The sequence below is a fragment of the Amblyomma mixtum genome, chromosome 1 (genome assembly GCF_055824585.1).
Source record: "Amblyomma mixtum isolate Tamu chromosome 1, ASM5582458v1, whole genome shotgun sequence".
Lineage (NCBI taxonomy): Eukaryota > Metazoa > Arthropoda > Arachnida > Ixodida > Ixodidae > Amblyomma > Amblyomma mixtum.
The window spans coordinates 150,838,293-150,854,651 of NC_143012.1; the positions used below are offsets into that span (position 1 = coordinate 150,838,293).

At 47.2% G+C, this 16,359-nt stretch overlaps 2 pseudogenes; one reads left to right on the plus strand and one right to left on the minus strand.

Moving 5' to 3' along the window:
• The window catches only part of LOC149367971 (uncharacterized), a 38,640-nt pseudogene extending 26,908 nt beyond the window's left edge, over positions 1–11,732 (plus strand).
• A 1,949-nt stretch (positions 11,733–13,681) lies between these two features.
• Positions 13,682–14,279, minus strand: LOC149367974 (uncharacterized; annotated as a pseudogene).
• Between the last annotated feature and the right edge of the window lie 2,080 nt (positions 14,280–16,359).

Below are 16,359 nucleotides of genomic sequence, written 5' to 3' on the forward strand. Positions count from 1 at the left end.
CGTCGCAACCGAATAGTGGGTGCTTCTCTTTCTTAGCTTCAAGGAGCGTTGCAGTCTCTAGTTATCGATGGCAGTCTGTCGTCCTTTAAAGAAATACCATGCGGCGTCCCTCAAGGCAGCGTTTTGGGACCGTTTTTGTTTAATATCTGTGTGAACGATGTGGTTCGTATTGATAGCCTGTCAAGTTTGTTTTGTACGCTGATACCAGCTTGTTTTTCACATCAGATAATAGTTCTCGCCTACTGCATACCACTAATGAAACTCTCTGCAAATTGCTTGATTGGTCGAGCAAAAACTGTTTAAGAATAAATCCTAAAAAATCAAAAGCCATTCTGTTTGCTTCAAAAACAAACCAGTAAGTTTGATTGGCGGGCTCCGCTTGGGCAGCTCTAAAATCGATATTGTAAAAGATCACAAGGTTTTAGGAGTGGTACTATCGCACCGTATGACTTGGGATGCGCATATACAGCAACTGGTGAAAAAACTTTCTTCCGCTGTTGGCTTAATACGTCGATCTCGAGATATTTTTCCAACTAACATTAAACTTCAAGTTTTTCACTCCGTCTTTCGGTCCCACATTAACTACTGCACGTTAATTTGGGCCACGACTACTAAAAAAACATAACTATACTGCATAGGCTCGAGAAGAAAGCTGTTCGTTGCATTGATAATGGTTCATACTTTCACCACACTCATGACCTCTTTACTCAGTTCAAGTTGGTCAGTATACAACAGATTTACGATTACCGTTTAATATACCTGCTGTACTTCTGAAGTGTATCTTACCAGCAGTTCCTGAAGGAGCTGTGTACTCTTACTATGCAAACTCGCACATACCGAACCAGGTCGTCTGAGGAATGGTTTGTACCGCGGCCACGCACTAATTATCTTCTGCAAGCATTAACGTACAACGTACCATTTCTATTAAACAAGATTAAAACACAATTTTCTGGTTCCATTGCCCTAACGCGCACCGCATTGCGCAGCATGTTTGTTTCTCGGCAATTTTGTAAGACTGCGTTATGATTTTGAGTGGTAATTGTGAAATTGGGCATACAGAGTGAGTGCGTGTGTTTGCCTTCTCTTCGGGATCTCACTGTGTAAAACGCTTTATGGTACTAATTTTATTCGTTTGTTGCGTAGTTTTATTGTAGTGCACATTGTTCTTTTATGGCGTAGTTAAGTTGATGAATGATGTCCGTGTATTCCATTACAATATTCACTTGCATTTTAACTATTGTACTCAGTAAGTAGGACACTGTATATATTCTGTTGCACATTTCATTTGTATTTGAATTATTGAAGTGTATATGAAGTTGCTGCTGCCAAAATGGTTCCCTGACCTAGTCAAGCTGTCCTCAAAGCTTTTTGTCACGGAAGCCATCAACATTGTATCAATGTTGAAAATAAATTTGATTTGATTTGATTTGATTTGTGGGCGAAAGCAACAAGCTCGAGTAACGTTGTCTTGATAAGATGAGAGCGGTTTCTATATGTTGAAGGGGCGGACGCCGAATCGCCGCAGAAACATTTTGCGAAACAGACGCACCGATACACAATCGAACGGCCGCGTGCCCAGAGCGGTGAATATAGCCTAGCAAATGGGTTCTCGCAGTTTTCTCTCACCCGCCGCGGTGGGTTAGTCAGCTAAGGCTCTCTGTTGCTATGTGCGAGATTGAGGGATTGAGTCTCGCTCGCGGCGGCTTCGTTTCGATAGAGGCGAAATGCAAAAACGCCCTTGTACATTTACTTCCCTTACAAAAATGACTTTTGAGCTTCAGTTGACGCCTTGTTGAGCTCCTGTTGAATCAACTGGAAACCAACATGAATTCAATGTATGTTCAGCCTACTCAACACCTGCTGCACGGAGTTTTTGTTGAGCGTAGTCAAGAGATTTACTGTTGAGCAATGTCTGTTGAATTTAAGTTGAATCATCTCAAGGCAGCCACTTCTAAGCCTAACTAAATGAAGTCATATCGACATACATTGTGTAAACAAAACGTGATCACATTACACATATTTAGAACGCATGCAGCACCCGTTAAAACTCTCATAAACCGCTCAGTCATTTTCTTGCGTAGAAAAAAGTGCAATATGCTCATTCAGGCATACCTACTTTGGAGGATTCGTATGTGCTCTCATAAAAAAGGGGGCATAATTAATGCTTTATTTAAGTTGTTTATGAATGAATCAAGGTCGTCAAATAATAGACCGTTGCATATGAACTTGATTACTTCTACTACACATAAAATAAATCAATATTAATAGTAATAACTGACATAACTTTGCTGATCGGCAGGCCACAACCTGCGCAGGTCCGGACACCCCTGAGTCGGATTATATAAGGGCGAAGCCGAGGTTGCACTTAAGATCGTAAGATGAACTGTCAGTTCTTTCTATAGCCTCGTGTGCAGTACTGTCCCGTGCTCTTTATCTGATGGATGTGTATGGCTAGGGTGTGGCTGTATATATATTTATATACATACGTGTTTGTGCGTATGTGTGGAGCACTACGTCACAGGGGATGACGGCTTCACGTTAACGAGAAATTGCAGCAATAAATATGAATATACCGCCGAAAATTGCATTGGTAGTCGGTCCATCTGGCGCTATACGAATGTATTCCCAAAATGTTTTTGCTTTTTTACTCCAGCCAAGATTCAGAATGGCGTATTGATTCCCTCCCGTAGTTTCAACATGAATTCAACATGAACGCAAAGCAGAAATTTCATTGAGAATGCTCAACTCTAGCACAGTGGCCACTTTTCCAATGAGTTTCATCTCGGCCTCAATAATTCACCAACACTAGCCAATCCTGGTCACAACAAAAATTCAACATGGCGTGTTGAGCCTGCTCATGAGAACTTCAACACTGTCTCATGAAGCATTTTTGTAAGGGTTGCGTTCTAGGGCACGTTAAACAACCCCAGGTAGTCTAAATTAATCCGGAGCACTCCACTGCGGCGTGCCTTGGTGTTTGCGGTTAGTGCACTGCACGGGCTCGGGCCGGCCCGAAAGCCCGGGGCCGGGCCGGGCCGGGACATGATCTGTTTTGCCGGGCCTGGGCCGGGCCCGGGCCTGAAGTTGCGGGCCCGGGCCGGGCTCGGGCTTAAAGCTGCGGACCCGAGCCGGGCTGGGGTCCGTACAGAAATGGCTGGTGTCCGACTATTCATTCACTATTGCATAGTGAAGTACACAACTGCGGTACTGGAGCTGCGACACGGATGAGATATGGGTTATAGTACGCGCAGAGAAAAATGTAACCTTTAGTCATTGACTTATTTATTTCGTTATTTCCACGCAGCGGTGGCTTAGTGGTCAAGGCGCTTGATTATTGAGCCGGGGAACCAGGGTTTGCTCCTAGCCTCGGCGGCCGCACTTCTAATTAGGCGGCAAGCATGACACGCATGTACTTTGTAGTATCATTGCTTGTTGAAGAAACCCAGGTGGTCGAAATGATCCGGCGCCCACTGCTTCGGTGTCTCTCTCAGCCCGACTCCCCTTGGGCCCTTAAGCCCCAAAAACATAGCTTTTATTTTATAGCTATATTTTTCCCATGTGAGAAAATTCACAAACTAAAGCGCGTTTGGTTTTCTTTTCGATCAGCTGACCGGAACGTCTCGTAAATGAAATAGCCGCATAAAGCTCCCGAGAGTTTGTAAATTTCATGTCATAACCACATCTATTCTATCCTTCCTCGCTTCTTCAGCCTGGTTGTCATGACAAGTGTTTTTCCCTGTAAGTTATGACAAGCGTTTTTCCCCCATAAAGCTCCCGAGAGTTTGTAAATTTCATGTCATAACCACATCTATTCTATCCTTCCTCGCTTCTTCAGCCTGGTTGTCATGACAAATGTTTTTCCCTGTAAGTTATCACGTGGTTCGCGTTTTATCTTCTGTTTCATCAGTAAGAGTAAAATTCAGCTGGTCTTAATTGGCCATTGATCATTCGTCATCTCAAAACATACCTATACACTATTAGAATGCAATCGGGAATAACATATTACTTTAGGACGGTTATAGTTTTCAAATACACACCATGAAATACTCAAGCCTTTTAGCTTTTTGTTTCTGCTGAAAGGCTACCACTTCGGCTATGAGTTCAACCTTTGAGATCGCGTTCACTAAAAAAAATGTCATCCCACTGCTCGCTAGGCACCTTTAATATTTGTAATTCGCGGGCCCCTTACAAAAATGCTTCTTGAGACTGTGTTGAAGTTCTCATGAGCAGACTCAACACGCCATGTTGAATTTTTGTTGTGACCAGGATGGGCTCGTGTTGAATTATTGAGGCCGAGTTGAAACTGATTGGAAAAGTGGCCACTGTGCTAGAGTTGAGCATTCTCAATGAAATTTCTGCTTTGCGTTCATGTTGAATTCATGAACGCAAATCTGAATCTTGACTGGGGTAAAAAAGCAAAAAAATCCTGAGTACATTCGCATTGCGCCAGATGGACCGACTACCAATGCACTTTTCGGTGGTATATTGGTATTTATTGCTGCAATTTCTCGTTAACGTGAAGCCGCCATCCCCTGTGAGTAGTGCTCCACATATACGCACAAACACGTATGTTATAAATATATATATACTGTAAAGACGAAGACGAACATTCTGTGCAGCGGCGGCAGTGCCATCGCAGCGCGTGCTTTGGGCTCGCTTTGGCTGACCACAGACTGTTGCCGCCCTGCTCCTTTAATAAGGTCCCAGTGCCTTTAATAAACCCCCGTCTTACATTTGGTGGAGGTGCTGGGTATCGATCCCCGTACCTGGAGCTCCGCAATCGCACTTTTCCAACACCTGCTATGCCTGTGGACACTCTAAATCAAGCCGTGCAAGCAGGCCCACCGACTGTCATCAACAAATGGGACGACGAGACTAAGCTAAACAATGTCATTTTTTATCTTACCGGTGTCGCCAATTTATGGTACCGCAACCATGAAGGGGACGTTGGAACTTGGTCGGCCTTCAAGACAAAGTTCCCCGAAGCGTTTGGTCGCCCAGCCGTCAGACAGCTCCGCGCCGAACAGCGCTTGCGTGAACGGTCGCAGCAGGTCGGCGAAAGCTTCACTAGCTACATAGAAGATGTAATCGCCCTCTGCAACCGGGTGAACGTCAGCATGCCGGAAGCTGAGAAGATAAAGCAGATCCTGAAAGGTATTGATGATGACGCCTTTCAAATGCTGCTAGCGCGGGACTTGCGCACCGTTTCAGAAGTCATCACGCTGTGCCAGAGCTTCGAGGAGCTGCGGAAGCAGCGGGTCCTGACTCGTCAGCATTCAGCTCATGTAGAGTCACTTGCTGGACTGACACCCGCAGCTGATAATTCCTCTATACTTCAGCAAGTCAAAGACTTTGTGCGTGAGGAGGTGGCCCGTCAGCTTTCTCTTTTGCCTAGCCCTCAGGGGTCGCCACCATATTTGGCCCCAGCTCTCCAACATGCTATTCGCGAGCAGGTTGCTGAGGCGCTTCCGTCCGCCCATTCACCATCACATGTCGCTGCTCCACTGACGTACGCTGACGCCGCTCCCAGACCTGTCGCCACGCCTCTGAGTTATGCCAACGTCGTCCCAAGACCTGCCGCCCGTCCACTGACTTACGCTGAGGTCGTTGCTCAAACTCAGCCGCCTACGTACCCTACAGTGTCAGTTCCCGTACCAGCGCCGGCGCCTTATATGCGACCCTCTCCACGAGGCCGAGATCCCTGGCGCACGACGGATAACCGGCCTATTTGCTACACCTGCGGATTGCCTGGGCACGTAGCCCGCTATTGTCGTCGCCGTCTCCCAGTCTCGACGCCGCCGGCCGGGTACTGGCCTCCAGCGCGTCAGTACTCTGCGTCTGCTGAGCTCCGTCCGTCGACTCGTGCGTTCTCCCCCGACCGCTCACCACTTGCCGATCGCCGTTCCTCTTCGCCGCGACGCCGCTCCATCTCTCCGATGCGTCGTCGACCTAATAATTCTCAAGAGGAAAACTAGATGCCGCAGTTCCTGAGGCAAGAACTGCGTCCCCGTCGAACTACCAAAGACCTCAGCTGTCACCTGTGAATCTTATTGACGTTTCGGTCGAGGGAATTTCTGTCATGGCCCTTGTCGACACTGGCGCCGCAATTTCAGTAATAGACGCACAACTTTGTCGCCGCTTGAATAAAGTTAAGACGCCAATTGCCGGTCTCTCGCTGCGCACGGCCAGCGCTCAGTACATCAAGCCGTCAGCAGCTTGCACAGCACGAGTTTTGATTCAGGACGTCCTATACACAATCGAGTTCGTCGTCCTGCCGTTTTGTTCCCACGATGTAATTTTGGGCTGGGATTTCCTGTCTCGTCATGCTGCGGTCATAGATTGCGCTCGCGCTGAAGTCGGATTCTCTGCCTTGCCCCAATCGCTGCCGGACGCTGCTCTCTCGTCGCCATGTATTAAAGCCCTCGTCGCCGACGACATCGACCTGCCTCTGTGCTCTTCCGTCCTTGTGCGCCTCTGTTGTGACCCTCTCCGTGATGACACTGTACTTTTCACGCCCGCTCATACTTTTCTCCGCCGGAAGTGTCTTCCCCTGCCTTACGCCGTTCTGACTATTTCTGCTGGCCTATCCGTACTGTGGGTCTGTAACCCGTTCTCCTGCCCTAGTGCTTTGCGCCGTGGCGAATGTGTCGGCAGTGTCCAACCCATCGCGTCTATTATAACCCGTGAAGAGACTGACGAAACATCGCACCTCAATCTCACAGCGCTCAGCCCACCATCTTCTACGCCCACTCCATCCTCTACAAAACTGTTTCTTCGCTCCATCGACGCAGATCTTCCTCCGCCGCAGCGCAAGCAGCTTCTCCACTTGCTTCACCAGTTCAGCGCCTCCTTCGACTGCCATCACAGCTCCCTTGGCCAAACCTCGACTGTCACACATCGCATCGACACAGGTGCCCACGCTCCTCTACGGCAGCGCCCCTATCGTGTGTCGACAACCGAGCGCCAAGTCATTGAAGATCAAGTCGACCAAATGCTCAAGAGCGGCGTCATTCAGCCCTCAAGCAGTCTTTGGGCTTCGCCAGTTGTGCTTGTCAAAAAGAAAGACGGCTCCATCCGTTTCTGTGTAGACTACCGCCGCCTTAACAAGATCACGCGCAAGGACGTATATCCCCTGCCACGCATCGATGATGCGCTAGACTGCTTGCAAGGTGCCGAAATATTTTCTTCTTTAGATTTAGGCTCCGGGTACTGGCAGGTACCCATGGAAGAGGCCGATCGCCCCAAAACAGCCTTTGTAACCCCTGACGGCCTATATGAATTTACTGTGATGCCTTTCGGCCTTTGTAACGCTCCTGCCACCTTTGAGCGGATGATGGATACCATTCTGCGCGGGCTGAAGTGGAAGACCTGCCTCTGTTACCTCGACGACATCGTCGTGTTTTCGCCTGACTTTGACACTCACCTCTCCCGACTGAAGCACGTTTTGACCTGCCTCTCTGACGCCGGCCTTCAGCTCAACTTAAAGAAGTGCCATTTTGCCGCCCGCCAACTTACCATTTTAGGCCATGTTGTCTCTAGGGACGGTGTCCGTCCGGACCCGGCTAAACTTCATGCTGTGGCTGCGTTTCCTCGACCTACTTCTATCAAAGATCTGCGCAGCTTCCTGGGTCTGTGCTCCTACTTCCGTAGGTTTATACGCAACTTTGCCTCAATTGCTGCACCTTTGACACAACTTCTGTCCGGCAGTTCCGATCTTTCTCAGTGGTCCCAAGTTTGTGACGACGCCTTCGATTCTTTGCGCCGCATCCTCACCGCACCGCCGATACTGCGCCATTTCGACCCAAACGCACCTACCGAGGTACATACTGACGCCAGTGGGGTAGGCATCGGCGCCGTACTCGCACAACGCAAATCTGGCTACATCGAATACGTCGTTGCCTATGCCAGCCGCACAATAACAAAGGCTGAATCTAACTACTCGGTCACTGAAAAAGAGTGTCTGGCGATAGTTTGGGCCCTTACCAAGTTCCGCCCTTACCTCTACGGCCGCCCGTTTGAAGTCGTGACCGACCACCATGCGCTATGCTGGCTTTCCTCTCTGAAAGATCCATCCGGTCGCCTCGCGAGGTGGGCCCTTCGCCTCCAGGAGTACGATATCCGCGTACATACATACATACACTCTAGCTCTACACATCCATCAGATAAAGAGCATGGGACAGTACTGCACACGAGGCTATAGAATGAACTGACTAAGTGTTCATCTTACGATCGTAAGTGCCACCTCGGCTTCGCCCTTATGTAGTCCTACTCAGGGGTGTCCGGACCTGCGCAAGTTGTGGCCTGCTGATCAGCAAAGTTATGTCAGTTATTACTATTAATATATATTTATTTTATGTGTAGTAGAAGTAATCAAGTTCATATGTAACGGTCTATTATTTGACGACCTTGATTCATTCATAAACAACATAAATAAAGCGTTAATTAAGCGCCATTTTTTATGAGAGCACATACGAATCCTCCAAAGTAGGTATGCCTGAATGAGCATATTGCACTACTAGCACTTTTTTCTATGCAAGACAATGACTTTGAGCGGTTTATGAGAGTTTTAACGGGTGCTGCATGTGTTCTTAATATGTGTAATGGGATCAGGTTCTGTTTACACGATGCATGTCGAAATTATTTCATTTAGTTAGGCTTAGAAACGGCTGCCTTGAGATGATTCAACTTAAATTCAACAGACATTGCTCAACAGTAAATCTCTTGACTACGCTCAACAAAAATTCCGTGTAGCAGGTGTTGAGTAGGCTCAACATACATTCAGTTCATGTTGGTTTCCAGTTGATTCAGCAGGAGCTCAACAAGGCGTCAACTGAAGCCGCGCGGCAAAATATAACTGATTCAAATCATGGGGGGATGCAAAGGAGTCAATTACGAGCGTATGCAGCCCATTTTATTTGGCTCTCGGAACTTCCTACTTTATCCGCGCGCTTACACGAGATCACTGTCCAAAAGACGGGCCTGGAGAGCACTGCTCTTAATCGCTTCCTTCTGGGTTAAAAAGAACAAACTTTCGACAAGCCAAACTGTGGTTTCAGAATCTTTGTCAGCCAGTTTCTTATCGGTCTAGTAGCAGCCTACTTGTTCAGAGTGAGCAGTATACCTCAAGCCTTACTGTGAAACGGGCCGCGCCGGGCCCGGGCTGGGCTTCACTCCGGGATTCATGGGCCGGGCCGGGCTCGCTAGAATGATAATTTAGCGGGCCTGTGCCGGGCCCGGGCTTGAAGCCGCGGGCCTGGGCCGGGCTCGGGCTTCAGGTCTCGGGCCCGGGCCGGCTTGGGCCTCAGATTGAGGCCCGTGCAGTGCTCTAGTTGCGGTACCCAAAGCCCCAGGATTTGTTTCTTTATGCGTAGCATATTGCAATCACTCAGTTCAGCCCTTCGGCGCGGCCGGGCAGCCACCAAACCATGTGACGTGATGTCACGACAGCCGGAGGAAAAACCGTAGGTAAAGATGATGGCGATTCTTGGTAACAATTTCAAACGCAGTAAACAAGAAAAAAAAACAAAAGAAAAAATGCTGAGCATGGTGGCGGTTGCCACCGCCCCGTTTCAAAGGGGGCGCTCCTATCCATCCATCCATCCATCCATACATCCATACGTCACTGAGGAGAAGCTGCTGAGAAAATCGAGTGCCCGCCAAGCAATACCTCGCGCAAAAAGACCGCGCAATATGCAACGCATTCTTGGCTTAACCAAGATAAACCTGGGCATCTCTTTTTAGTTTCATCTCGTGATTTTTCGTGTGGTTACGTTACCTATATAGAAACACCCAGAAAAGCGTTTATTGATTGCTAGCACCAGTTTTAATTGCAACTTTAAACATGAACCAAACACTGGCCGTAAGGTCTTTATGCAAGAGTTGTATCTTACATGCATTGAGATGTCTTGTTCTTGGGCACTCTCCCATCAGTGCGCATACCAGTGTTATAGGATAAGCTTTGAACTTCATGAGTACCACAGCACTGTTCTGGATTTTCTTTTCAGACTTGGTATCATCCACGTGCATTGCACATGTTTCCGAAGTCAAAAGAAAAGTGGCCGTCTCTACAATGTGCAGCTGTCTTTTCACACTGCCACTGGCGTGCCTCGTACCACTACCTGCGAATGCCCAGCAGGAAAGAGTGGAGCCTGCAGTCATGTCCTTGCAGCAGTGCGCCTGCTAGCCCTGTTGAAGCAGCAGGGATTTGCAGAGCCGCCACCAGAGCTTGCCTGCACAGAGCTGCCTCAGCAGTGGAGACGCCCAAGACAGAAAGGCATCAAGCCTGCCAGTGTTCTTGACGTGAACTGGCGAGCCCCACGGGAAGGCGGTGTGCAGTTGCCAGTGACTGCTCGCCTTTTGGATGCAGGCTTGGACTACCAAGACGAAGCTAGCCAAGTAGCCGCAATCCAGTCACTTGGTACAGAACTGGCGGCACTGGGCGACCTTCCTTTTGCCGCTGTCTTGCGGGACGTACAGGTTCCACTGGTGAAGACAAAGGCAGGTATTGCTCCAGTAGACTCGCCATTGACCTACCAGCAGTCGGACAGTCCGCATGATTTGAAGACTTGGTTGTCATCAACCATAGCTCCTGGTGCAGGCACCAGTAGTGCTGTCCCACGACTGCAGCTTTTCTCTGGTGCAGTGCCGCACACATTTCCTGTTGTCTTCACAGCTGACGAACAACAAATCCTGATGGTTAGCACATTAGTTGTTGCTTTCGTTCACTGCATTTACCGGGCGCTTTTGCAGGTTTGCCATGTGTTTATGGTAGCAAAAGTGTTATTTGTTTGTCCAGCATATAGCGAGTGCTTTTTACATGACAGTAAGCATGCTTGTTGAAATGCTTCTGCTGTCCTAACTGTGCATTAGTGCTTACTGTCTATTTGCATTCAGGTCTAAGTGATTAAGAGCACATATTGAGCACCATGTCTGGTAAATATTTAACATTCGTTGACGAGGCCTTGCTGGCACTGACACACCATCTACATGCCAGGTCATGGAAATTGTTGCTACTGATCTTGTTAAAAGGTTTAAAATGTAACCTCCAAAAGTTCACTGGCTGTGATATCACCATCCAGTCTGCAAGGCCATTTAGTCTGGCGATGGGCATCTGCTGTGGTAGTGTTCAAAGCATGCATGTCTGACCATACTATGCATTTAGACCTGCTGCTCTTAATCGCTGGGCATAAAGTGCTCTTTATCTCATGAACTGGCTCACGGGAACGACTACTGTTTAAAATATTCTTGCCTCCTATGTGCACAGCTAAAACTGCTCACTTTATTGACTGATTCACAGCCAGCTGCATGCTCTTGCTCTTTTTTTCTGTTGTAGTTTCCGGTTTTTTACTGGTGCAATTTGTCATAATGTGCATTGAAAGTAATGATCATCGGTCAGAGCTCACCTAGCTGCCATATTACTTTCGACGAGTGCCAGGGGCAGTCGTACAGGGTAAAGAACCAGCATGGGGACCGGAATTTTAATATGCTTATTTACCAACCATAGTAGTAGCCATGTTAAGCCATGCAATCAGCCCTTTGCTAAATGCACTGCAGCTTCATAATTCACCAAAACCACCAGTTGGTGGTGAAAGTGAACCTACATTTCGTAATGAAGCAGCACTTCTCTTTGACTGGTTGTGGGTGTATACTTTCCCTTTACAGCCAAGATTGACCATCAGTTCATGGCTCGTGTTTTCTCTCAGAATGAAGTGCTTGAGAATACTAAGCCGTGAAGCATGCCGCATGTTTACACAGCCAACAGTTCGAACTTTCTGTTGCCATGGTCGTGGCCAAATACTGTACAGAGATAATTGCGATGCCCGAGACACAGGATGTTTTATTTCTCCTGTCCCACCCCTTGTAGATGGTCTAGTGTAAGGTGGTGTCTTGTTAACACTTCATAGAATAGGCCAAAAATTAAAATAGCTCTGCAGCATGACATAACAACACAAAAAGCTGTGCGGCGGCTCACAGAAGGCATGAAAGATGTCTGGCTTGCAGCGAATTGTGAAAATTTCAGTTTGGCCATTGAATCGATCAACATTTTGCATGCTCACATTAGCGTCATCTGATACACTTTTACGAGTAAAAGTCGAAATAGGCTGGATGTGCACCAAGCAGGATTATTGAGAACTGCGGAAAATCAATAAAATGCAGACTTGCGGGAAATACATAATACTGTTTTTCTTTCCTAGCACCTTCGGCTTGCTCTTGAAGAAGCCCAAGACCTAGAAGCAAATACCAGGCAGCAGGCCCTGAGCGACAAGTGGCATTCAGGACGACGACACCGCCTCACAGCATCTACCTTTGGCAAGGTCATGAAGCGAAAAGAATGGACAGAAAAAGGTTTAAGGAATCTCTTGGACCCAAAAGATCTGTCCCGGGTACGGGCTATACAGTATGGAAAAAAAACGAGTCTGCTGCAGCGGAGCGGTATGCCACTACAATGAGAGCTGCAGGACACAACGTGACCCTGCAATATTGTGGCCTTGCTGTGCACCCTTGCTCTCCATAGCTGGGTGCAAGACCGCATAGGTTGGCCTTTGACCCCGAAGAAGGCACCTATGGTGTCATAGAGATTAAATGCCCTTATTCTTTGAAAGACAGTGAAGCTGACACTGTTTCTCCAAAAAACTTTTGTCTTGAATTTGTTAATGGTACACCTCAGCTCAAGAGAGATGATGAATATTTTTATCAAGTTTTAGGACAGATGGCTGTCACAGAATGCAAATGGGCAGACTTTGTTGTGTTCTCAGAAAAGAGGATAGCTGTGCAGCGCATTTAGTTCGATCAAGGGAAGTTGGACAATGTTATGTCACAGTTGGATGAGTTCTTTTTCAGTACTGCTCTGCGTTACCTTGCTGCTTGCGACACTGCTGTGTGAGAATTCTGAGAATGTGTTGTACTGCAATTGCATTCATCTATGCTTTGACCATTCGTTTTTATTCAATGTAGTGATCTACACATATTGCAACTAGTGATTTTTTGTATGTATGGCTTCCTTTGTATAACTGTCCATTCATTATCTTGTCTTTTGATCACCCATTGTATATTTTTGCATTTCCTGAATAAATAAAATAAAGTCACACGAAATCTAGTTTTAAGAAGTAACTCTTGTTGAAAGCAGGTTTTGTGGTATAGAATAAAACGGTTGGTTTTTGGGCTAGTTGGTGAAACATATTGTAGTGCATAATAGGGGCAAGAAAAAAATTGGACAGAAGCTCACTTATTGATTCCTTGAAATTTCATCAAACTAACAGAGGCATGCCTGCATAGTCTGCAAGCCTACATTTTGTGGCCACTTCCCAAACAGAACGAGCCGAAATTCCTAACGCCATGATGGCACCAGCCCTTTTTAAGAAGCAAAATTTTGGTCATTCTTCTCGGTGCTAAGTGATCGCTTTCATGAGTGTGACCCATCAGTAAAGCACGGTAAATTTAGTGCATCACTGTAGTTTCTCTTTATTACACTTGTTTTTCGTACAGGATTCCACAGAAACTGTTGTCGTAATACTCTAGTCCTTGTGCCCTCTCCTGATTGCTGGGGTGAGGGAAGTTTCTGCACCTGTGCTATCTTGCTGCATGGTTTGAGGCAGCATTTATAGAGGTCATCCTCTAAGTTATTCACACATTAGCTATGGTGGAAGTGCCAGCTGTTGCGTGCTTGGTTGTGAAGGTTTGCTCAAAGGGCTTTGAAAGTTTGTGAGAATAGCAGCCACAGTCCAGATTTGATTGAATATGGGAGCCAGTGTGAGTGGGATCGGCCGGTCAAATATATGGAATGATTTGACCCTGCTTATTCTCCTTTCTACGTGGATCCTCAATGAAGCAATCTCCTTAGTTTCCCTGACTTGTTGTTCAGAGAGGGCATTCCTGTGCAGAAATGGTGGAATGTTCAGCTTCACATTTTTGCTTGCCAAAAGGTCCTCAATCAAGAAACCCTTGCCTGCCATGACGGAATCATTTCTGTCAAACTTGAGGTTCAGAAATACACTTTTCAGTACGGCCTCCCTGTCTGAGATAGAACCTGTGTAGAGCTCTGACACAAAGCTCACTAAGCCGTTTGGTGAAACACCAATGAGGCCTCTTAAAGTATTTGAAGACTTGTAAGTAGAATAGGAGCTTGATTGGAGAGAAAGTGAGGAGGGCACCTCACACTTTATCTCTGTTGCATCTAAAATAACTCTTGTTGTTGGATACGTGCTGAATGCTGCAGGCATTGTTGCATCTATAACAGCTCTTGACACCCAGAGTGGTAGTTTGCAGAGTCTTATGTACATGAAGTTAATCCATGACACACATATGCTTGACACTGTTGACTGAGTGATCCCAAATCTGTGTGCCAGGTCATTCTCGAAGAGGCCGAGACGAAGCCTGACAAGTACGAGGAACAGCTCATTCTCTGCTGTCAGCTTCCGCGGTCGGCCTCCGCTGGCTTTGATGCCAGCATTTCTCAAATCATTAGTCCCATTCTTTCCGGGGTTGATGTAAGTCATCAATGCCAGGAAGTGCTGGTATGATGGTATTCCTGTGTAAGCAAGAAAGTCTTCATTTGAGTGTTTAAAACGGTCAATGCAAAAGATTGTTCTAATTTCTTTTTCTTCAAGACGTGCAGTGAGGCGGCGATTTTCTTGCAGACATAGGTGCATATCCGTCTTCGTCTGGAGCAGCTGCTCCTGGAGGACTTCACATTTATACTTCAGACTGTCTATTTCATTGGGCAGGGCACTTTTTTCTTATTTATTTTTAAGCCCACACTAATATCTGTCTATTTCATTGCCCTGTGTGGCAACCACACCTTTGAGACGTTCCACTTCATTGAAAGGCTCACCACTACTTAATAAACAGGTTGTACCAGAAGCAGGTGGACAGCTGGCAGTGCCTCCCTCTTTTTCATATGCTTCAAACTCTAAAGCTGCTGCAAATGATCGATCAGTAGACTTGTCACCAAAAAATCTTGCTTCACTGCCTTCTACAGCCGGTGCTTCAGCAACAGATAGATCTGAAATCTCACGTGCCTGTGGAGAGGCACTCAGTGTCCGCTTCTTGGGTGACTTGCGAAGCTCTTTCTTTCTGCCAAAGCTGAACACACTGGGGCAGGCTGTTTCTCGCAGTAAGTTGTTGCCGCTGAATACACCGGGAATAAAGTCTGATGGCAGGAAATGCCTTGAACACACTCTTGTGCATTTTGAAACTTTGAAGTGTTTCCCTTCGTCGCGCTTGATGGCGATGATCCACTTTTTGTACAATGTGGCATCCCTTGGGAAGCGATGATATGAAACCTGCAAGTTTCAAAAGATTTACATGTAAGTAAAACCTACATCAACAAATAATTCATCAGTAACCCATATGTGCAATACATGACTACTGTGACCTGCGCGAGACATTTAAAAATACTTCGGACAACATAGTTTTACTGCAACGGTGCAAGTGTTTGTTACCAGGCTGCATATCCGTCAAGCGGGCACTTTCGATCGCGATTTTTCGCGATACGGATATTGCGATCGGCCGCAATCGTAGGCGATCGTGTTGTGCGCTAGAGCTCGGCAAACTCAGTGCGGTTCGGTTACTTGGACCACAGTGATCACAATCGGAAGTCCCCGTGTGCCACCGGGGCGAGAATGTGCGCCCATCGCTTTATCCGCACTATCCGGCATCTCAACCGCGGCGCGGTTAATGCCGAGCGAAGCATTTATGCAGTCCTTGTGACCACGGGCTTACAAGAGCGAGCGCCATGTCCCTAATATTCACAGCCTCTGCACGTTCACAACATCTGAATTTACTCCAACGACAAGGCTGCTGCCACGGCTGAGGGTAAACAAAAAATGTCGGCAGACAAACACCGCGGGGTTGATGTGAGAAAGAAAGGAAGCCTTTAAGAACTTTCACTAACATCAGTTAAGGTACAACACGTTACTTCTCTAACAGGTAAAGTCATTTGTAGTTAACTCGAGGTTATCGTTTTTCAATGAGGCGACTATTAATAAGGGTACGTCCGATGTTTCCCTACCTCTCGGGCACGGATTACGAGTGTTTGAAAGCAAATACCACGCACCTTGTTACCGCCTGGATCCTTGGGTCCTCGCTGTTTACACCAGGGGACACAGCAGTGCGTCGGCATTTTCGCTATATGATGTGGGTCGATCAGCGGATGACCAGCGGATTGTGAATCCGCGCGGGCCTTGCGCAGTCTCCGCTTCCCATAGAGTAATGCCAGTTATGCCACTTCCTCGCCGCAACCAAGATGCCGGACCTAACTCTCAGCTTGTAAACGAGATGGCGCTGCGCATTTCGCATATGGTCTGTTAGGGCACGGAAGAGGCGCCATGTGCCCCTGCTAGACATTTGTCTGGCCGCCGT